This window comes from Salvelinus namaycush, chromosome 18 (assembly GCF_016432855.1).
Source record: "Salvelinus namaycush isolate Seneca chromosome 18, SaNama_1.0, whole genome shotgun sequence".
NCBI lineage: Eukaryota > Metazoa > Chordata > Actinopteri > Salmoniformes > Salmonidae > Salvelinus > Salvelinus namaycush.
In genome coordinates this window covers 13,905,308-13,927,986 of record NC_052324.1, presented here as the reverse complement: position 1 = coordinate 13,927,986, position 22,679 = coordinate 13,905,308, and the positions used below count along the sequence as shown (strand labels likewise).

The 22,679-nt window shown below is 40.6% G+C and overlaps 2 long non-coding RNA genes across 4 annotated transcripts; both read right to left on the bottom strand.

Moving 5' to 3' along the window:
- Positions 1-2,912: 2,912 nt before the first annotated feature.
- LOC120062975 lies at positions 2,913-3,847 on the bottom strand. Its single transcript, XR_005478446.1, has 3 exons — positions 3,742-3,847; positions 3,136-3,421; positions 2,913-3,038 (listed from the first exon to the last, which is right to left on the bottom strand). It is a non-coding gene; the product is annotated as an uncharacterized LOC120062975 (long non-coding RNA).
- Positions 3,848-18,094: 14,247 nt separating this feature from the next.
- LOC120062693 lies at positions 18,095-22,472 on the bottom strand. Of its 3 annotated transcripts, XR_005478431.1 has the most exons (6): positions 22,255-22,456; positions 19,795-19,959; positions 19,580-19,673; positions 19,218-19,446; positions 18,686-18,912; positions 18,095-18,525 (listed from the first exon to the last, which is right to left on the bottom strand). It is a non-coding gene; the product is annotated as an uncharacterized LOC120062693 (long non-coding RNA). The 3 variants fall into 3 exon arrangements; XR_005478430.1 differs by having other exon boundaries at positions 18,095-18,912; positions 22,402-22,472; XR_005478429.1 differs by having other exon boundaries at positions 18,095-18,912.
- Between the last annotated feature and the right edge of the window lie 207 nt (positions 22,473-22,679).

The following is a 22,679-nucleotide window of genomic DNA, read 5'->3' as shown; positions in this document are numbered from 1 at the left end:
CAAGGCAAAGGGTGGCTATTTGAAGAATCTCAAATATAAAATATATTTTGATTTGGTTAACACTTTTTTGGTTACTACATGATTCCATATGTGTTATTTCATAGTGTTGATGTCCTCACTATTATTATACAATGTAGAAACTAGTAAAAATAAAGAAAAACCCTTGAATTAGTAGGTGTGTCCAAACTTTTGACTGGTACTGTACATCCAAATACACAAGAGCAAATACACATACATACACATTCACACACGCACACACAGACCGTCCACTGGGACAACTAATTCCCTCTGTGTAAACTGTATGCTTCCATCATTAATTAACTAAATGATGACATCGGCACTATTACAGCACTCTGAAATTAACTACATTAATTTGGTATTTCATTAGGATCCCCATTAGCTGTTGCAAAAGCAGCATCTACTCTTCCTGGGGTCCACACAAAATATGACATAATACCAAACATTAATAGACAAGAACAGCTCAAGGACAGAACTACATACATTTAAAAATGGCACATGTAACCTACATTTCAATACATACACACAAACTATCTAGGTAAAATAGGGGAGAGGTGTTGTGCCGTGTGGTGTTGCTTTATCTGTTTTTGCAATGGCTCTATATAATACTGTACGCTTTGTTGAATTTGTTCTGGATTTAGGGACTGTGAAAAGACCCCTGGTGGCATGTCTGGTGGAGTAAGTGTGTGTGTCAGAGATGAGTTTAAGTTGACTATGCAAACAATTTGGAATTTTCAACACAATGTCTCTCATAAAAAAGAAGAAGTGATGCAGTCAGTCTCTACTCAACTCTTAGCCAAGAGAGACTGGCATGAATAGTATTTATATTAGCCCTCTGATTACAATGAAGAGCAAGACGTGCCACTCTGTTCTGGGCCAGCTGCAGCTTAACTAGGTCTTCCTTGCAGCACTCAACCACACAACTGGCCAATATTCAAGATAAGACAAAACTAGAGCCTGCAGGACTTGCTTTTTGGAGTGCAGTGTTATAAAAGCAGAGCTTCTCTTTTTTACAGACAGACCTCTCCCCATTTTCACAATTGAATCTATATGTTGAATCTATATGTTTTGACCATGACAGTTTACAATCTAAGGTAACACAAAGTCATTTAGTCTCCTCAACTTGTTCTGGGTCGCACCCTTCATTACCAGATTCAGCTGAGGACTAGAACTTAGGGAATGATTTGTACCAAATACAATGCTCTTAGTTTTAGAGATGTTCAGGACAAGTTTACCACCCATTCCAAAACAGACTGCAACTCTGTTAAGGGTTTCAGTGACTTCATTAGCTGTGCGTATATGCGTATATGGTTGAATCATCAGCATACATGGACACACATGCTTTGTTTAATGCCAGTGGCAGGTCATTGGTAAAAATAGAAGAAAGTAGAGGGCCTAGAGAGCTGACTGCTGTAGACCACACTTTACATGTTTGACATTATTGAAGCTTCCATTAAAGAAAACCCTCTGAGTTCTATTAGATAGATAGCTCTGTATCCACAATATGGCAGAGGTTGAAAAGCCATAGCACATACGTTTTCTCAACAACAGTTAATGGTCAATAATATCAATGGCTGTAATGAAATCTAACAGTACAGCTCCCACAATCTTCTTATCAATTTCTTTCAACCAATCATCAGACATTTGTGTCAGTGCAGTACATGTTGAGTGCCCTTCTCTATAAGCATGCTGACAGTCTGTTCATTTGTTTACAGAGAAATAGCATTGTATTTGGTCAAACACTATTTTTTCCAACAGTTTGCTAAGAGCTGGCAGCAAGCTGATAGGTCTGCTGTTAGAACTAGTAAAGGCCGCTTTACCACTCTTGGGTAGCGGAATGACTTTGGCTTCCCTCCAGGCTGAGGACAAAGACTTTCCTCTAGGCTCAGATTAAATATATGACGGATAGGAGTGGCTAAAGAGTCAGCTACCATCCTCAGTAGCTTTCCATCTAAGTTGCCAATGCCAGGAGGTTTGTCATTATTGATTGATTGATAAAAAAGAATCCACCAAAATTCTAACTTGCAATGCTTTTCTTTCATTATTTGTATTTTTATGCATGAGTATGATGGCTCACTGTTTGTTGTTGGCATTTCCTGCCTAAGTTTGCCCACTTTGCCAATGAAGTAGTCATTAAAATAATTGGCAACATCAAATGGTTTTGTGATGAATAAGCCATCTGATTAGATGAAAGATGGAGTTGAATTTGTCTTTCTGCCCATACTTTAATTTCAAGTTTTTTATACAATTAATCTTGGCTTCATAATACAGTTTCTCCTTCTTTTGTTGAGTTTAGTCACATAATTTCTCAATTTGCAGTAAGTCAGCCAGTCAGATGTGCAGTCAGATGTATTAGCCACTCCTTTTGCCCCATCTCTTTCAACCATACAGTTTTTCAATATCCTCATCAATCCACGGAGCCCTCACAGTTCTAACATTCAAGGTGCATGTTTATCAATAATTGAAAGAAGCAATTTCATAAATTCATCAAGTGCAGTGTCTGGATGCACCTTATTAATAACAACAGACCAACAACAATTTTTTAACATCATCCACATAAGAGTCACAGCTAAATCTTTTGTATGATCTCTTATACACTATTTTAGGCCCAGCTTTCGGAACTTTGTCATTCCTGGATATAGCCACTATATTGTGATCACTGCATCCAATGGGTACGGATACAGCTTTAGAACAAAGTTCTACAGTATTAGGAAAAATGGAATCAATACATGTGGATAATCTTGTTCCTGTTGTGTTTGTAAACACCCCAGTAGGTTGATTAATAACCTGAACCAAATGATAATAATAGCAGTGGAAAGGATGAAAATACCACATGCTACCGAGAGATAAAAAGGCAGTTTGGTTAGACTACAGTAGTTACTAATCACCTCTGAGGAAATCACAGAAAGCCATTCTCTGTCCAGGTAGCTGAGAGGATCTCTGTCACTGGACAGCAGTGTATGGAAGGCTATCTGGCAGATCCATTTGGCAATGTCCACCACTTCTGATACAATCAGCACCTGGTATTGAGAGAAAAAAAAGAAGAAAAAAAACATTCATAGAAATGTTGTATCAGACTTGCATGGTTGATTTTGATGAGAGCTGAATGTATTTTACCTTGACATCCAGGTCCTCAGTCTTGAGGCCAAACAGCACCAGAGCGGAGTAAACCAACACCAGGTTGTTGAAGCCCTCGCTGGTCAACCTACACCCACAGAGACGACCACAAAGACAATTCAAAAATGTAATCTGTGGGAAATGTGCGCGCGTTGGTGTTGAGTACTAACCCAGAGTCCTGCTGGCAGTGAAGGATGAGCCAGCAGCAGCTGTACTGCAGAGACAGAGCAGTCAGTCGAATCACTAGACTCTCACAGGCCCGCTCCTGACACAGCTCCTCCTGCTCCTGGTGATGGGGGAGACCAGAGCAAAGAACACATATGCACAGTTTGAGAATAATGTCTTAACCTACAGTTCTTCTCGGTATGAGACAGAAACAGATAGAAAAGTGTTATCAACTGGGGAAATGTGTTATTCAACAATGTAATAATAGGATAGGGAGGGGAGTGTATGAAGGGAAAAGGCCATGGGCATACAGTACATTTTGGTGGAGAGACATTCTTCTGAAGAACATTTATTGGGACACAACTAAACAATGGATAAGATCCTTCTAAAGACAGACAGAGCAAGGCCCTCTCCTCACTGGGACTGGCCAGGAGGACCTACTTGAATGATGACTGCCGTGCTTTCGTCTACTGTAATCACAGCATAGTGGTGAGTCCCTCCAAGCATCTGTAAGGACTGAGAGTGGCTCCTCTCCAATACAGTCATATTACACCTGCAACAAAGAGACACACCCTCAAACCTACTCCAAAAAATAAGGCCAATAAAGTCAACAGATTTCAGAAGTGACTTCAAATGATTCAGTGGAAAGAAGACCCACGTTGACTCCAGTATCTGAAGCAACAGAGGACAGCTGAGCAGACCCTCGGTCACAAACAACACGAAGGGGACACTCTGCTCCAGGGACCAAGACTCAGGGTCACTCACTGGTGGATTAATACAAACACAGACACGCAAGCATACACAAATGGTAATTGGTGAAAGGAGAATTGATTATCATAGTGCCTCTACATCTGCATTGCTTGCTCTCTTGGGTTTAAGGCTCGGTTTCTGTATAAGCACTTTGTGACAACTGCTGTTGTAAAAAGGGCTCTATAAATACATTTGATTATCATAATTGATCGATCATTTCAGAATTTCGTGAGAAATGGCCAAGAAGCAATTAACACCATTTTAAAGAATCATCTTCCTGCCGAGTTCAATACAAACCAGAGGAATTAGGTATCCTGGTCTGGAAGGTGATGTGTGTGATGTTCCTCTCTGTGCAGATGGCAGCCCAGGGCGAGTGTTCTGTGTTGCTGTACTCCACCACCAGGGAGAAACAGTCCCAGGGGAAGTCTGCTCCCATGTGCTGACTACACACCACCACACAGCAGCTACGCTGCAGGCTGGGAGAAGGGAGAAGGCATGACAGTATCATTTCTCAATAGGAGTTCCAATAAACAAAAGAAGTATGTATAAATAGAGTTTTGGAAGATAATCACCTATCTAGAATTTTCGAACCCTCCAGCTTACTTCGACTCTCCTCAGGATACACTGCAGCTACAGCCTCACCTGGGACACACACACACACACACACGGTGGGGCTGATTACTAAAGTAATCTTGCATAAGACTATTAAATAAAAACCGTGAGCAAGTGTAAGATAAATGCACCGCAACAGGCCATGTCTGCTTGAATTGGCATTACTGAGTAATACAAACTAGACAATATTAGGTCAAGTCTGAGAGAAGCGAGAAAGTTTCCTTACCTGTGACTAGGCTCAGGGCTTTAATGAGCATAGCTCTGGCACAGTCCAAGTCCATTGTTATTATCACCAGAACCTACAATATAAAACGTATTTACCTCTGAAATACTACGGTCATCAATTGTGATGACTTTCACAACGTAGTCGCGTTTGTGGTGAAGTTCACATACTGTAGATCCTATCGTGCCTTTTAGCTGTCATGTTGAATGAATTGCAATGTTTACTTTTCATATACATATGCATTTTGATAGGAAAGAAAACTCACATTGGAGTTTTGGACCCCATTGCTCTTGCTCTGCACCCATGTGGTAAGCTGTTCCTGCAGTTCCAGTATCTTAGGGTTGGGCTCTTGATTTTTCTGACTGAGATACAGAACAATCTCCAGCTTTCTCACCAGCTTGTCCAGACTCTGCCCCGCACAGGCCTCTGTGGCCTTGGATAGGTACTCTGTTACAGGACCAAAAAGAGGGGAATTCCATATGTATAGAGGACAAAACCGTGGTTTGCGATCAATTAAAAGCATTGTTGAATAGCAGTGTGCTGGAGTTGACATTTTCAACTCCTGTATACTGACCCACTGCAGTGCTGAGGTCACACTTGAAGAGCAGGTCCTTCACTGTCACAAGGACATGTATCAGTGCCACATAGTTAAACAACGCCTCTGGGTCTGCAACACAACATCAAACAACTTCTTCAATGTCAGGCCATAAAATGAGATGTTCAGATTCAATTACTAGGCTGCAGTATATTATTACCTTAATTTGTATTACTTTAATCCTTTCAATCGTGGCTTAAACACAGTTTATCAGATCAGAAATCTACTAAACAAATGGAAAGTCAAGGAAGAACACGCCAGAATAAGCCAACACATATATACACCAGTGTCCAAGCATGATGGGTGCCTGACTGGTTGTGTTTGGTAAATGTGTGTGTGTCTCACCCTGGCCCTGTCGAATGCTGAGCTCCTTCTCCTGCTGTTTCAGTAGGAAACGTGTATGGTCCGGGTACAGGGTGCTGAAGTCTCCACAGGCTGTGTTAGTCAGCCCCAGCTCCCTGGCTCTGGACAGGCAGGGCAGAGCAAATGCCTGCAGCTCTCTATACGCCCAGAACTGACTCTCTGCAGCACAGAGGGAGGGGAGGCGGCTGTAACTGTGCTCAGAATTGGACGTGTGTCATGGTTAGCAGCTTGATGTTTATTGGGATGAATCTTGTCCTGGAGGCAGAGCTGAGTGATATCCTCTAGATTGGCCAGCTGCAAAGTCCAAATTGACTATATATCGTAATAATTCATGAAATGGTCTTAATTTAAGGTTAGGGTTAGGCGTAAGGTTAGCAGTGTGGTTAAGGTTAGGTTTAAAAAAATATTTTAGGACATTGTGGCTGTGCCAGCTAGTGACTACCCTGCAAAGCTGCCTCCAGTACATGAGTCATCACAATGATTACCAACCTGCTCAAGGTTAGGGGACGATGGAATCAGTTTTCACAGAATCGTCTGCATTTGGTTATCAATATACTGTAGCTATATACATGTTTAGTAACAGTATTTAGCTGTTAATATAGGTGAACATATTTAGTAGGATTATTTAGTTCAATGTGTACCACAGTATCACACTGTACCTGTGGCTTGGATTTGTATGACTTTGCTGTTATGTCTGTCCTCAGGGACAGGCTGAATTATTTCCTCAGGGGCTCTGATGTCATTTCCTGTGACTGCATAGGCAACAGGCTTTACATCGAAGCCAGGCCTCATTTCTGTCGTAGGTGGCTGTGGTGTCTGCTGCTCCACCTGTGCCACTGAAAATCACTCACTTACTTATTAAATAAGTTAAATGCTTAGAGGGCCTAAAATAATCTCACAAACCCATGTTGCTGTGAATACTGCTTGTCATGGTGAATTGCCCTGAACATGGACAGTAAAATATCATATCGTATCTACTTCATACTTTACCTGGGGTGCTTGTATGGTTCTGAGGCGACACCGAGACGTAGGTTCTCTGTTGGGCCCTTAACATCATGAAAGTGGACAGAGGGTCTAAGTCCTTCTGAGGTTTAGCCACTGGGAGACTCATGTGACGGTCTCTCACACCGGGTTTGGATACATTAGCTCTCTGGTCAGGTAAACCCTCCTTCTTCTGAGGTCTAACGGCATGGTTGAACTTATCCAGGTAAGTAGTGGTGGTAGCCTGTGCTGCTGAGATGGCCATACTCCCAGCTCTCTCTTTCTCACGAGACGTTGAAACAGCCTGCGTTGAAAAGACCACAGTCCCAGATCTCTCTTTCTCTTGGGAAGAAGTAGATGCTTGGGCTGTGAGGGCCACATTCCCGGTTCTCTCTCTCTCCTGGGAAGTGGCAGCAGCTGGTGCTGAAATGACTGTGTTCCCAGCTCTCTCTCTCACCTGATGATATGGCACAACCATGGGCGTTGCATTCTTCAGGATAGACCTGCCTTTGATCTCACTTGGTGGGCCTGACAACTCTAGGGACAGAGAGGAGCGAGATCCAGAACTTTGCTGCAGCCATATTATACACCTTTTCAATGTTTTTTTGAGGCACTGCGGAAGATAGCGGCAGCAAGGTGCTTATTATATTATATGGTAATAAACTGATTCATATATCGGCCTGATATTAAACTTACCAGAGTCATCTACAGATTCACTCAATATATCTGTAAAACAAGATAACACAACATCCTCAATAAGTTTCACGCTTTGAAAGAATTTACAGTTACCTAGACAGGTAGCTAGCAATACAGCAGTGGGACAATAGTTTTATAGATCAGTCAAACTTACTGTCCATCTGGCAGGGTGATAGTAGTGTGAAGTCCTCTATCATACTGCTCAATGTCTCCATAAGGTGGGGTTGGTCTGAGATCATCATACTCTCAGTGAAGTCAGAGGAACCATTCCCATACATCCCTGTCAGTCCTGGTGAGTTTGTTCCCAGACATGATAGTTCCATTCCTTCATCGAGTCTCACAGAGTTGTCCCGACCAATCCCTAATAAGACTTCGGTCAAAGGCTGGAGCTGCACAACGGATTCTGACTTCTGAGGCTCTGTTAGCATTTAGCAAAGAGAAGAAAATGTATTCTTAGTAATGCACTGCTGCTAACAACGCAATGTGCAAAATGCAGCATGAATGCAGGCAAAGGAAGTGTGACAGAGGGAACTTAGGTAACTCTGAACTGGTAACAGTGCATATTGTAAGTTGTGATAAGTCTTGTTATGTCACACACCTCATCCAACTACAGTACTATGCTCTTACCTGTCAAAAGAAAGCCCAATACCAAGTCAAGGTGCTTCTCTGCCCTCCAAAGTGCCTCTTCCATCTCCTCCTGATCTTTCTCAGACACAAAATAACTACAAGACAATCACCGGCCCCATGAGACCCTGCAACACTTAGTGGCACGCTGCATCACTTAGTGGCACGCTGCATCACTTAGTGGCACGCTGCATCACTTAGTGGCACGCTGCATCACTTAGTGGCACGCTGCATCACTTAGTGGCACGCTGCATCACTTAGTGGCACGCTGCATCACTTAGTGGCACGCTGCATCACTTAGTGGCACGCTGCATCACTTAGTGGCACGCTGCATCACTTAGTGGCACGTTTACAGAGCCATATATAGAGATATGATGTACTGTGTATAGGGTGCAGCACACTTAGTGATGGAATCTCAGAACAAACAACATTGCAGGTTGCTAGATCCTGTATCCTGATATAAGCAGCCACATCTGCAGTGGTAGAACACGCCAAGGAATGTACCCCAGCTCTGAAAAATACATGGTATTATCTTTATAGTCTTACCCTCAAACTGGTGATAGGTCAAGAGGTGACTTACTCTCTGTAGAGTGGAGAGATCTGCTCAGCTGGGAGTTGCGAGGAGGCCAGACAGAGCTGGGTCAGGTTGGGCTTGGGAGTGGGGGTGAGGGGTAGGTCCATCTCCATCTGAGTAGGCAACACCAAGTGATCTGATAGGAGGGGGGTGGAAATTCTAATAATTCACACATTGATTTGGTTATACCATATGTCGATAATACATTGTACAGTGTATGTAGCCATTCTGTTGATTTATGGACTATTGACACAATGAGAATATACAGTAAAGTGAGATCTACAGTAAAGTAAGATCTATAGTAAAGTGAGATCTACAGTAAAGTGAGATCTACAGTAAAGTAAGATCTACAGTAAAGTGAGATCTACAGTAAAGTAAGATCTATGTAGCCATTCTGTTGATTTATTGACTCTTGACACATAATGAGAATATACAGTAAAGTAAGATATACACTAAAGTAAGATCTACAGTAAAGTGATAGTTTTGTACCTGATGACTTGAGATCCAGCAGGATTTCATTAATCTCACAATGAGAGTCATTGACTGGCAGCCTTGGCACTTCAAACTGGGATGTGTTCACTGACTCCAGTGCATCTGAGGGAGTTGCTGAAAGAAAGAACATAAAACAGGTTGTTATTGGTAAGGAATATTTCTTCTCAATGACTTAACTGGCTAAAGGTTAAATAAACAGATGACACAGGACTTTGCGATTAGCTTCAATCACTGTCATTCCACATGGTAAATGCTGTTCCTAGATATAGTTACCCCCCCCACCTTTAGTGAGCATATCCAGGCAAGAGGTTCGCTCCTCTATCAATTCGGGTAGAACATTCAATAGTTTAGGAATATTTGAAAAAGGGAGGCAATCTTCCCTCTTGGGTGTGCAGGTGTCCATTTCAACAGGTAACATCAGAGACTATAAGAAAGGAAAAACATTGAATAATTTATACAATCTGGTAACTATTTGCTAAACAGATTTGTTATATAATCTTCCTCCTCAGTGTCCTGTATGATCATCTCTTCATTCTCTATGATTGTATTTGTACTAAGGTTTTTTTGGGACAAACCTTGATCCTTTCTTTATTAGATCAACTGGTGCTGGGGTTCAGCTTGACGGTAAGGATGCATTACTTTGATTTCATCATCAGGATTTGGATCAGAACAAAGTATACATAATGAATCTCTTTTATGTATTGTAAATATTTTATACATGAATGCAAGTGCTAAAGAAAAGTCAAGAAAATTACTTTAAAATGCTGCATGAATACATTTTAAAAATGGTAATGCAAAGCGAACCCTAAATGCCTGTGAAGCCTTATATATTTTTGTTTAAAGATGCACTACGCAGAAATCGCTCCACCATTTCCTGGTTGCTAAAATTCTAATAGTTCGCTTAATTTCAGTTCATGTGACAAAACGAGTAGTCATAGTGTAGAGTATCATTGTACCATCTAAACCATTGCGAAACATATTTTACTTTCAGCTTTGTACACCAGCTTCAAACAGCTGAAACTACAATATTTATGGTTATGGAAAAGACAAAAAAAATGAAACTTAAGAACGGGAAGCATAAAAATAGCGCACAAAGAACAGATCTACCGCTTCTTTAGACCTATAACTCACATTTCTTTGTGAATTTAGTCAGGTCGCCAGAAAAGCTTTAAATGTGTATACCCTGTGTATAAAGATTGTCTTTATTTTGCATACTGTGTTGCAAAGTATGACTATATTTCGTTTTTTTGTTGTTAATAAAACATTAAAATAATAATAATACAAATAAATGACCTCTTCATTCAACAACGACTCTTTGCTAAAGTCCTCGTCAGTGTTTGAACAGGTTTCGGAGCGTTCCGTCTCTGCATCAAGGGGTACCTCATAGGCCACACAGTGCCTGAAAGCCCAATTGACATTAAATAGTTTACAAAACAAAAACGGATCATTAAGTAATACTACACAACAAAGACAACTGTATATTACCACCATGAATGAAAATATCCTTAATGAATTGAAAATTGTCCATGGTTTTCTATAAGGATGATTCATTAATTTAATTCCAATTCCCTTACTGAGTTCACTGAAATGACCCCAATACTGTTGCCTACCTGAATATAGCTTCCTCTGACAGGGTGCCTCCAGTGGAGCTGAGAAGAGGATCTGACACGGGCAGGTTCCTCAGTCTGGACAACTTGGCTTTCATGGAGGGCAGATGTTTCCTGAACTGTGGCAAGTGATCAGCAAACAGAACCTCCTCTGGCATGACAAGATCTGAGAGGAAAATACAGGTTTGGTTATATCAGTACATGTCCACATAGTTATTTTGCGACTTGTTTCTTTTAACTTACCTCTACTGACATAGACACAGCTTATAGCAGATACCTTAGGACAGGATATCTCTGGATATGTAATTCAAAATAATTCAAGGGATTTCCCTCTTCATCGTTATTCATCCAGTAACAGGAAAATAACATTGTCTGATACACAGTGTAGGAATATTTGCATTGAGGCATTATGTTATGAACTGACCGTCACGCTGATGTCTTGGGCTCATTTTCTCTCCTGTGCTCTTGCTAAAGGATTCATTACAGACAAAGTGTCCCTTGTCCTTCCTAGCCTCTCTCAGGAGCCACGCTGCTTCATCTCTATCTAAATCAAGCTGCGAGTTAGGGTTGGAGCTCGGTATCACCTCCAGAAGATCCACTCTCACCTGGGTCAGACTAACACTCAGCCTGAAAAATTACATAATGATGAGAAAACCCTGTCAAATGTAGCGCATACAATCCTTCAGTAACTTCTCAGGTGTAAACTGAACTTTAAGCATTTGGATTGTCTTTAAACACACATACTGTAGGTGTACAGTAGCCTATATACATGTTTTCAAATGAAGTGTTTACTTCTCAAGAGAGCATGTTGGTTGTCCTTTAATGCCCAAGTCATCTAGTACAGATCCACTGACAAACAGTTTGCAGTTGGAAATCACATTCCCTGTCAAAACAAGGAATAGGAAAAACTTGTCTATGAGTTCTTATCTAACCACTGCTGATGCAATAATGTAAATGTTTAGACTAATTCCTATAGATAATCATAATCATACAAATCTATGTTGGCCCATATATAATTGAAGCATTTACATTGAAAAACCTTGGAATAGGGCCAACTGCTGGGTAGTCGGGTAGATAAGTCATTAAAAAGAGTAACTCAACATACCTCTGCTCCATGGTTTCCTGTAGGTGACCTCAGGGGGGTTACCAGTGTGGGGGTAGAGGTCACTGCTACCCAGATGGTAGGGCATCGGCAGGGCCAGCCAGTTCATGGTCAATTTGAGACTAGTAGAAGCCTATAGATTGAGACAACGATGCAATCTAACATCAGACCAAGGTTCAAATAAAGCAATTTTATACGAGACGGCATAGTAAACTACTTATTTCAGCATGGCTGCAGTTATAGGTATGAGGCAAAGACGAAAATAATACCTTGAATAAATCATTTCAAATACTTTAGCTGTACTCGATTGAGTTTGCCTGTTCCAATGGAAGCAATATTGTTTGGTAACAATATACAACACTAACTTATGTTTACTAGAAATAATAAACAGGGGATAAATCATTGGCTAACACACAGGCTTCAGATAGAGGGGAAAGGCCTAAGTGGTCAACTCACCTCAGAAGAATAGTCGAGAGCTCTATATTTGACTGCTGAGAAAATAGGACTTGACTTGAAAGAGCACCCATCTTCAGACCTGGAGGGGGACAAACAAAAGTAGAGCAAGAATGGAGAGTCAAGATCTGAGTAGCACTTGTGCAGAATTGTTATAACTGTAATAGATTGATCATATTAGAGAAACAGACTTAAATTATGGATATTGGGCCCGTAACACTAACATACTGTATTTGCATGACTTACTAGCCTATAGTATTGTGTGACATGTGAGCCAGTGGCTGCATGAACATAAACACACAAACACAGGTATTTGGACTGTGTCAGATGCAACAGATTGTAAACCAAAAAAGAAAGAAAGAAAAACAACAACAATGTATCACTACTAAAGAGAAGAGCATTCCATCAGCCCAGGTTTGATTGAGTTTCAAATATTTTCAAATAATAAATGATTAATTCGAACAAGATAGAGTATTTTGTATCCTCATCATATTTTGTCTAAAAACATTTGCATTTGTTTGACTTGTGAAATGCACTCCAACTTAGAGATTAAGATGAATGTACTTTTGACAGATATTTTATTTGAAAAGGTACACAATGAGTACATCCGTATGTTTTAAGAATGTACTTGGCTTCATGTCGTCAATATCCAATGAAAATGTCTGATGGCAATCCTTGAGAACTCAGTTAGATCACACAGTAGGAAGCAACGTGGGTGGTGTGCCGGCTGTAATGAGTTTTACACCTACAATATAATGTGATTTAAATCACATTTCAGAGACTGGAAATTCCTGACCACTATTTTGATTTCATGTCCACAGATACTCCCAGGTGTATTTTTCAGATGAGCCAGACTACAACCAAAGAAGAGATGAACACCACTGATAATTAACACCCTGCAGTCTCTAACCTCTCCTACAGCAACATAACCGGACTACTCTTCAATTAATATTACAGTGCATTCGGAGGGTATTCAGACACCTTGACTTTTTCAAAATTTGTTACGTTACAGCCTTATTCTAAAATTGATTCAACTGTTTCCCTCATCAATCTACACACAATACACCATAACAACAAAGCGAAAACATTTTTTTTTTATGTAGGCAAATTTATAAAAAATCAAAAACAGAAATATCTTATTTACATAAGTATTCAGATCCTTTGCTATGAGACTCGGAATTGAGCTCAGGTGCATCCTGTTTACATTAATCATCCTTGAGATGTTACTACAACTTGATTGGGGTCCACCTGTGGTAAATTAAATTGATTGGACATGATTTGCAAAGGCACACACCTGTCTATATAAGGTCCCACAGATGGCAGTGCATGTCAGAGCAAAAACCAAGCAATGAGGTCGAAGGAAATGTCCGTAGACCCCCGAGACAGGATTGTGTCGAAGCACAAATCTGGGGCAGGGTACCAACAAATGTCTGCAGCAATGAAGGTCTCCAAGAACACAGTGGCACCACCAAGACTCTTCCTAGAGCTGGCCGCCCGGCCAAACTGAGCAATTGGGTTAGAAGGACCTTGGTCAGGGAGGTGACCAAGAACCTGATGGTCACTCTGACAGAGCTCCAGAGTTCCTCTGCGGAGATGAGAAAATCTTCCAGAAGGACAACCATCTCTGCAGCACTCCACCAATCAGGCCTTTATGGTAGAGTGGCCAGGCGGAAGCCACTTCTCAGTAAAAGGCACATGACAGCCCACTTGGAGTTTGCCAAAAGGCACCTAAATACTCTCAGACCATTCAAAACAAGATGCTCTGGTCTGATGAAACCAAGCTTGAACTCTTTGGCCTGAATGCCAAGTCACGTCTGGAAGAAACCTGGCACCATCCCTACGGTGAAGCATGGTGGTGGCAGCATCATGCTGGGTGGGATGTTCTTCAGCGGCAGGGACTGGGAGACTAGTCAGGATCGAGGGAAAGATGAACGGAGCAAAGTACAGAGAGATCCTTGATGAAAACCCTCTCCAGAGCACTCAGGACCTCAAACTGGGGCTTAGGTTCACCTTCCAACAGGACAACGACCCTAAGCACACAGCCAAGACAATGCTGGAGTGGCTTCGGGACAAGTCTCTGAATGTCCTTGAGTGGCCCAGCCAGAGCCCGGACATGAACCCAATCAAACATCTCTGGAGACCTGAACATAGCTATGCAGCGACGCTCCCCATTCAACCTGACACATCTTGAGAGGATCTGCAGAAAATAATAGGAGAAACTCCCCAAATACAGGTGTGCCAAGCTTGTAGCTTCATACCCAATAGGACTTGAGGCTGTAATCGCTGCCAAAGGTGTTAACAAAGTACTGAGTAAAGCGTCTGAATACTTATGTAACTGTAATATTTGTAATATGTTTATGTTTTTTTTTAAGAATTTGCAAACATTTCTACAAACCTATTTTTACTTTGCCATTATGGTGAATTGTGTTTAGATTGATGAGGGAAAAAAACAAATGTAATCCATTTTAGAATAAGGCTGTAACGTAACAAAATGTGGAAAAAGTCAAAGGGTCTGAATACTTTCCGAATGCACTGTATACTGTTTGCCAAGTCTCCTACTTTGTAGTTGGCCTTCCTGTTAACGGTTGGGTGACTCTGCTGATTTTTACTGACTCTGGGTTGGCTGCAGAAATCCTCTTCCTCAAGTTGAGCATGACTGAGATCCTCCACTGCATAGATAACGTATACAACCGTAATGGAGGTTAACATCCCTGAGGCGGCTCTTGGAAAAGTGGCAGCCTTCATGTGGGATTTTATCTGGATTGGTTGTCCCCTGTTCCAGTGCTGTGTCTGTGCAGAGCGCTACCTGGTGGTGGTCCACACTGTGGTTTTCTTAAAGTTCAGACCCCTTAGATACAGGGTGTAATGTAGTGGTTTAGTTTGGTTTGTAGTTGTGGTTAATTATGTGGTCTTTGGAATCTTCTATCCTCATGTACCATATTATGGGATCTAGGTCTTGTTCCTGATTCCTTTTGGTGATGTTGTTTTGCTGTCTCTCAGTTCTCAGGGCTCTTAAACAGCCCGGGCCAGGGGAAGGGCCAGGGGAAGGAGAGAGGAAGGCAGGAAATAACATGAAGGTCTTTAGGATCATTTTGACTCTCATGACTTCCATGTGGCGGTAAACTATGTCCCGTTACTAGTTGTTTTCATCCTGTTTGATCAATCAAATATAGCGGAATTGTTCCCGGTGTTTGCATCACCGTGGCTGTGTTCTTTGGGTTAGTGCAGCCCCTTCTCTACCTCCACAGGGCTGGGAAACTGCCCTGTATTAAATCAAATCAAATTTTATTTGTCACATGCGCCGAATATAACAGGTGTAGGTAGACCTTACAGTGAAATGCTTACTTACAAGCCCTTAACCAACAATGCAGTTTTAGGGGTCCAAAAGATGTACATTGAGGTGGACACTATAGCTCAAATGTAGCTATGTTAGCCTATATTCTTTGAGAATTAAACAACTAAACATATTCCCAGACTGTAGCTTTAAAATCCTGATATTAGGCTAAGCCAAGGGTTTTCAAAGTGGGGTCTGCAGGGGGTCCGCAGGCAGACCTCAAAAGGAAAATACATGAATATTACTAACAGATGAAACAACTTTTGGCCAAAGGATCTGTGAAATAAGTTTAAAGTGTGTAATACAATGTAATATTATGTTCTTAACCCTGGGCAACATGGGCCTGGGAGGCTCACAGGGATATTGGTAGGCACAGTACTCCACCACTTATACATTTCTTAACTCAAAACATGTATTTATTTTCACATCAATGCACTGTAATTTAAGGTTTAAAACTTTAAAGTTTTCTCTCTGCCTCGTGGCTAAATGTGTAGAATTGCAGCATATTAGCGTTAAAGCGGCAACAACTCAAAATCTCTGCCCCATGGAAAAATATTTTGACTTGTAGAAAATGTGCTTGAAAACTGCAAAATTTCCTCTCCAGGCCGAGACGTGGTTCATCCAGCCATGCACTGCAGATGTCATATTAAAACTCCTTGTAGACTATTTTTAATCGCACTCCAGTTGTGTTATGATTATGAGGGGGTCCCTGATGAATTTGCTATCACAAAATGGGATCCCTTGCCCCCCAAAAAATGAGAACCCCTGGACTAGGCTATAGGGGAGGCAGGGTAGCCTAGTGGTTAGAGTGTTGGGCTAGTAACCGAAAGGTTGCAAGTTCGAATCCCCGAGCTGACAAAGTGCAAATCTGTCGTTCTGCCCCTGAACAAGGAAGTTAACCCACTGTTCCTAGGCCGTCATTGAAAACAAGAATTTGTTGTTAACTGACTTGCCTAGTTAAATAATGGTAAAATATATATTTTTAAATGTTCTTCTGGTAGCTAATAGTTTATTGTAGCTGTAGCTTGTGATTCATTTTAGTTAGTTAGTACACCCTGTTGAAGATACAACTCCTCTGATATAGGCCTTAGTAGGGAGCACTTGGCCGATACTGTACTGTATTTTGTACAATACATTACCCAGGGCCTAAATGAGCTTACTGTATGTTGCTTTTTGTTGCTAAAGAGATATTAACTATATTATAATGAGTAACGTTATAGTGTTATACAAAACCAATGTCTTCGTTGTAATAGAAATTATGCCTAATTTAGTTATCTTCTATTCTCATGAAGTACATTAAGCGAGGTATTACAAGGATTCTGTTAGCTAACACTTTTTAAATTGACATTCGTTCTCTAGTATGATGTTGGACAGCTAGAGCCAACCAGGCCACAGAGGCTAACTAACCTAGCTAGCTAACGTTAGCTATCTTCACTGCCAAAATAAATCAAATGTGGGTTAGCTGAGCTAGCTATCAAGCTCTGGACATGGACTCAAGCTCTCTAAAAAAAACAATAAAAGGAAGTAAGTTAGTTGTATATGACCAACCATACATTTTTGTTCAATACTTATAGCTAGCTAGCTACGTTATATGACACTTACATGGCGGCGCCAATGACCTCCCTTCATCTAAAAACAAATGAAATAACAACCTCTTCTTTACTTCTGTCTTACCTCACCTTTCGATGCCCTCGTGACCTTCACTTGACAGATAATCATGACGTCACGAGTCGACCTTTCTCCCAGGATCTCGGTTTCCACTAGACAATACAGCCACAAAGTCAGATTCACAGCCACAAAGTCAAAATTGTCTACATAAATTTGCTTTGTGGTCTTAATTTAAGGTTATAGTTAGGCGTAGGGTTCGCAGTGTGGTTACGATTAAGGTTACAGTTAGGGTTAGATTGATTGTAAGAAGATACATTGTAGAAATGGCCGGGGGTTTAGCCATAATGATGACTTTGTGGCTGTGTTAACTAGTGACGACCCAGGATCTCTGCTCCCATCCTTCACGCAGAATTATATTTGTATGCTTCCTTGAGCTCAATGATCTGATTATTCGACATTGAACACAGAGTTGACATTCATGAGGAAAATTGTATTGATCTTTCCTTCATGAAATATTGTAATTTTGTGTATAATATAAATGTTCACCTTCAGTTTTTATCATCTATTATAACATAGTACATCTATTTCATTCTGAACTTGTTATTAATGCATGTAATTATAAAAGGTTTTGCTACCTACAGAGTAAAGAGTGTGTATTGTATTGCATGTAGGCTATTTTAAGAACATATTATTTATGATATTGCTGATAATAAAACTATATGAACAATTAAAAAACTAAAAACATGTTCACTTGTATTTTATCACAAATAATAATACAAAACATTTTTTACACAGTCACAATTTTACAGATAGATGTCGTTGAACATTATGCTGATATTACCAAGTGTGACCCATCTGAAAAAGTCAGTTATCACGATGACTGTCATGTCTTCTTACAAAACCTGACAAAGGGATACAAAATGTTTAGTAGGCGATGTATTAAGTCAGATTTGATCAATATACTGAAAAAGAATTGCACATATAGAACATGTCATAATTAGGCATACACACAACAATGACCAAAGCAAAGACTCCAATTGATCCTCCAGCAAAAAGTGATGAAACCTTCATTATGTAGGATGTACCTACCAAACGAGAGAAAACATCTTACAACAATCTGATTAAACCACAACAAAGCCAAAGGGATAAAGATGAGGAAAGGTAACCGTACCTCTCCCTTTTGCCCAAATAACACAAGTGTGCTTGAAATCCTAGAAAATAGTTCAAATGGCACAGTATGACTAATAGCACAGGAGATCAATAAGATCAACAATCAATATAACTTTGTTAAAGACCTTCAAAACTGTCATTCCTTTTTGATGAATAAACTCCACATATAATTTATTTTTAATGCATAGCAGTTGGTCTTACCCCTCCCCATTGACTGACAACTTGTAATATGATGTAATAGTCTCTGCCATTCTGTAGTGGAGCGTTGTAGAAGAAATCATAGTAGGGTAATCTCTTTCCCCTCATCCCTCAGATGGACCTGGGCAGTGACGTACTGTCCATGGGACTTCCTCTGACTGGAGGAGACTGGATTCTTAGGAGAGCTGCAGTCAAACACACGGGTCCCCTCCAGTGGCACCTGGAAGAAACTGTAAACCCAGGAACAAAAGAGAAAAGTGTTTGTGTCATAATAGCCAGTCAAGAGTGGCAGACGTCACTGGGCCCATTTCAAGATACTAAATCAGCATTTAGTGAGGTAGAGGGATAGTAATTATCTAATTGGGTCCACAGTGTTAACTGATCTGTGTAGCCACAGTGGCAATGGAGCCTCAACTTCTCTATAGAAATGTATTTGATTTGAGGCACTATAAGAGAAGAAGTTATTGACACATTTAAATATCAAGTCAAAGTCAAAATTAAAAGCAATATTTCTGCTTCATATTTCTCATAATACCTTAAAATATTTAATCATCAAACTGTTATTGTTAGTTGAGGTTGTTTGTTGTAGGCTGGTGTTAGCTGTGACCGTGGAAGTGAACCTGCACAGTGCAGTGATGCTGATGGTATAGCTGGTAACAGGCAGCAGGTTCAGGTGGATATCAGGAAGGTCTGAAGTGGAGCTGTGGAGCTTTCCTCTTGTCATGGAATGACCTTTGATTGTCCCTGAATCCTGCAAATGCTACCTGTAATAGACAGGTAGACAGATCAAATAACTATGTCAAGGTGTATGCATACTGTAGGTGTATGCAGTTCAGAGAGCACATTTTCTAATCAACAATTTTGTATAGTTTATGGTCCTTGTTCAGATAAACTTACTCTGTAATGTTCTGTGTCTTCTTCATACTTGTCTGCATTCCAACGCAAACATTTTTCATTAAAACAACCAAGTCGCTGATGGCAGGCTTGATTTCTGGTATTCACAAGAGATGAGAAACAACGTGTTTAAAAAAGGTTACCGATTTGCAAATTCCTTCCATATACTGAAAGGTTTTTCAAGTGAACTATGGTTTACAGATTCATGAATGGCATACCTTGGCATTGCAGTGTGGAAGCCTGCCACTTCCCGGTGATGTCACACACAGAGGTGTTCCTTCCTCTCCAGCTGTGGAATCCCTCCAGACAGTGATGGAACACAACACGTGTGTTCTGCCACATCTCCTCTGAGTAGGCCAGAGCAGGGGCTAGCCCGCATTTAGCTGTAAAAAACATGGTAGAAGTCAGATCAATTGAATTATACAAAGGAGATCCTGTGACGATTACCATAAAATGTTAGATCACAATATACAGTATATACAAATACTAGTTTTGATTATTTTGTTGTAACATAATCAGGATCATGATTAAACATGAATTTACAACACAGACGCACACTCTCAATACAACCAATTTCCCAATACAACATCACCCCCTTCTGGTACAGAGTGCTAGGTGCTGAACGTCTCTCTTCCATTGGTAGGTGCAAACATGACAAACAACACAGCATCAATTTGAATGTGAGCACTTTAACACAATATAATGAGTTCACGGTTATATTGTTAATATAACTTTGCATATTATTGAAACAATTCCCCACTACCCTGATGGTGTACAAGTTGAGAGACTATGTCCACCCTCCTGGTATAATCCATCCTTACATACAAACTCAATAACTCTCCCCAGGCCAGTTGTATTGACCCACAACATGTTAGTATGGGGAAGGGTTAGTGGAGCCCCACAGTTTACCTCTTCTCATTGAAATCAATTTGTTTTTGGTAGCCCTTTCCTACAGTCAAATGACCAAATCACCCTCTAGTGGCCTTATGGGTGGCAGCAAAAGGAAATGTGAATTATTATGTGGATTGTAATTAATAGACCTTCTATAGGGTTTGAAATTTCAAAGTGGAAATGACCAATTTTAGAAGCCTTTTTAAAATTCAAATGCACTACAAGTTTGCATTTCCTGACTCATACAGTACAACAACAAAGCAATTTTGCATTTGAATATACTGTACATTTAAATACATGTCTTTAAAATACATTCATTCATGAAGTTCTATATCCTCCCAAAGTGCATATCTCCACACTCAGTATAATGTCTCCAACTCGTGGTGTAATATCCTTCAACACATTGGTAATAAACCACACTACCAATCAACGATGTCCGGTTCCATAGCATCTTAGCATGGGATATAAACACTGGCTCCCCACAGTCAATCTCTAGAATTTAACCAGTTAAATTAAGCTAACAGTCATTTAAAATGTAATCTAAGTAATCCCCAAAAGTAATACTTTATCATGAAAGGGCCATAAACAATAACTAGTAATGCTGCATACTCCAATAAAGGTTAAAATGTCACCTTTCTGGTAAAAATAGTTATAAATTGCTGAGGTGAAGTCACTTTTGAGGACTCAAGCTGAAGTACACAGTACAAAGACGATACAAATGTGAAAATATGAAAATGTTTAAATGATGTATTTCCTATTCAACAAAACTGTTTGAATAAGGCTTGAAATGATGCTTTCTAAATATAGTATAATCAAATTAGAAAATGACTAACTATAAGATTCCTTATAACTGTAAAATACATATTTGTATGTTTATTTTCTAAAGGTCTCTCTTGATCAAAACGTCTGCCCCCATCGCTGTGAATGTCTCACAGAGCTCTAGCTTTTGGCTTTCTGAACTTGTTAGGAACTCAACATTTCATCTCCTATTAATCTTGTCTATCTTGTCACACCCTGATCTGTTTCGCCTGTCTTTGTGCTTGTCTCCACCCCCCTTCAGGTGTCGCCCATCTTCCCCAGTGTATTTATAGATGTGTTCTGTTTGTCTGTTGTCGGTTCGTCTGGTCTTGTCAGGTCTTACCAGCATGTTTTCCCATCTCTCTGCTTTCTCAAGTTCTGTTTCCCCGGTTCTGACCATTCAGTCTGCCCTGACCACGAGCCTACCTGCCGTTCTGTACCTGTCTGACTCTGACCCGTTTACGAACCTCCTCTACACATCCTCTTATCCGCATCTGTATTTATTTCCGTTTTGCAGACCCCGCGGTGCTGAGTGGATTTGATAACCAGACTTGAGAGATGGGTATCAGAGTTAGCTGAGGTCACAATGAAATCCAACCACCGCTCTGTCTCTGCTCAATGGTGATGTTGGCAATGGTGGTTTGGGGACATGTCTGTCATCATCAGCATTTTTGACATATTCAGTTTTACTTCATATGTATGATTATGTACTCCACACTTTGGGAGACATATAAAACACGTTAGCAAATTCCACAGTTATGCTGTGTACGCCAATAAGAGCTACTATATATGACATAGCAAACCCGCCTGGGCTTCATCTTGAACATAACATTATGAATTAGAGAAGTTTAAAACTAGGTAAATAAACAGTCCAATGTATAAATGATAAACATAGATATGGGAGTGACATGAACAATTGGTGATATACAATTAATTAAAGTAAATTAATCTTCAAAGTGTATGCAGGCCTACTTGTTTAAACAGCCTACCTTTTCCTGAATCCACTTTATCCACAGTGTTTGTGAGACCCATCATAACTTCAACCCACACTAGGTGCTCTGTCACATGTATTTAAGGAAAACCCTGTCCCCTGGCGCTAAAAAAACAAGGTGTGAAATGGAGTAAAACTGGCTCACCATCGCAACAATAGGGTCAACACAGTGAGAACACCCATTCACCATTGAGCTGTGTTTCCAGTTGGTTTTTGGGGAGTGAGTTAGTCTAGTATACAGTAGTGTGGGAGGGGGAGATAAGTCCACCATGCTGCTATCATCACCCAGCCCACCAGGACTCAGAGGTGGTCCTGGTCTCCCTCTATCACTCCCCCAGTGAGCCCATGTCACACTGCGCCTGCTGGAGAGGCCTGATTAAGCACCAGCCTGTCCCTCAAAACCACCAAACAAACACTCCACTA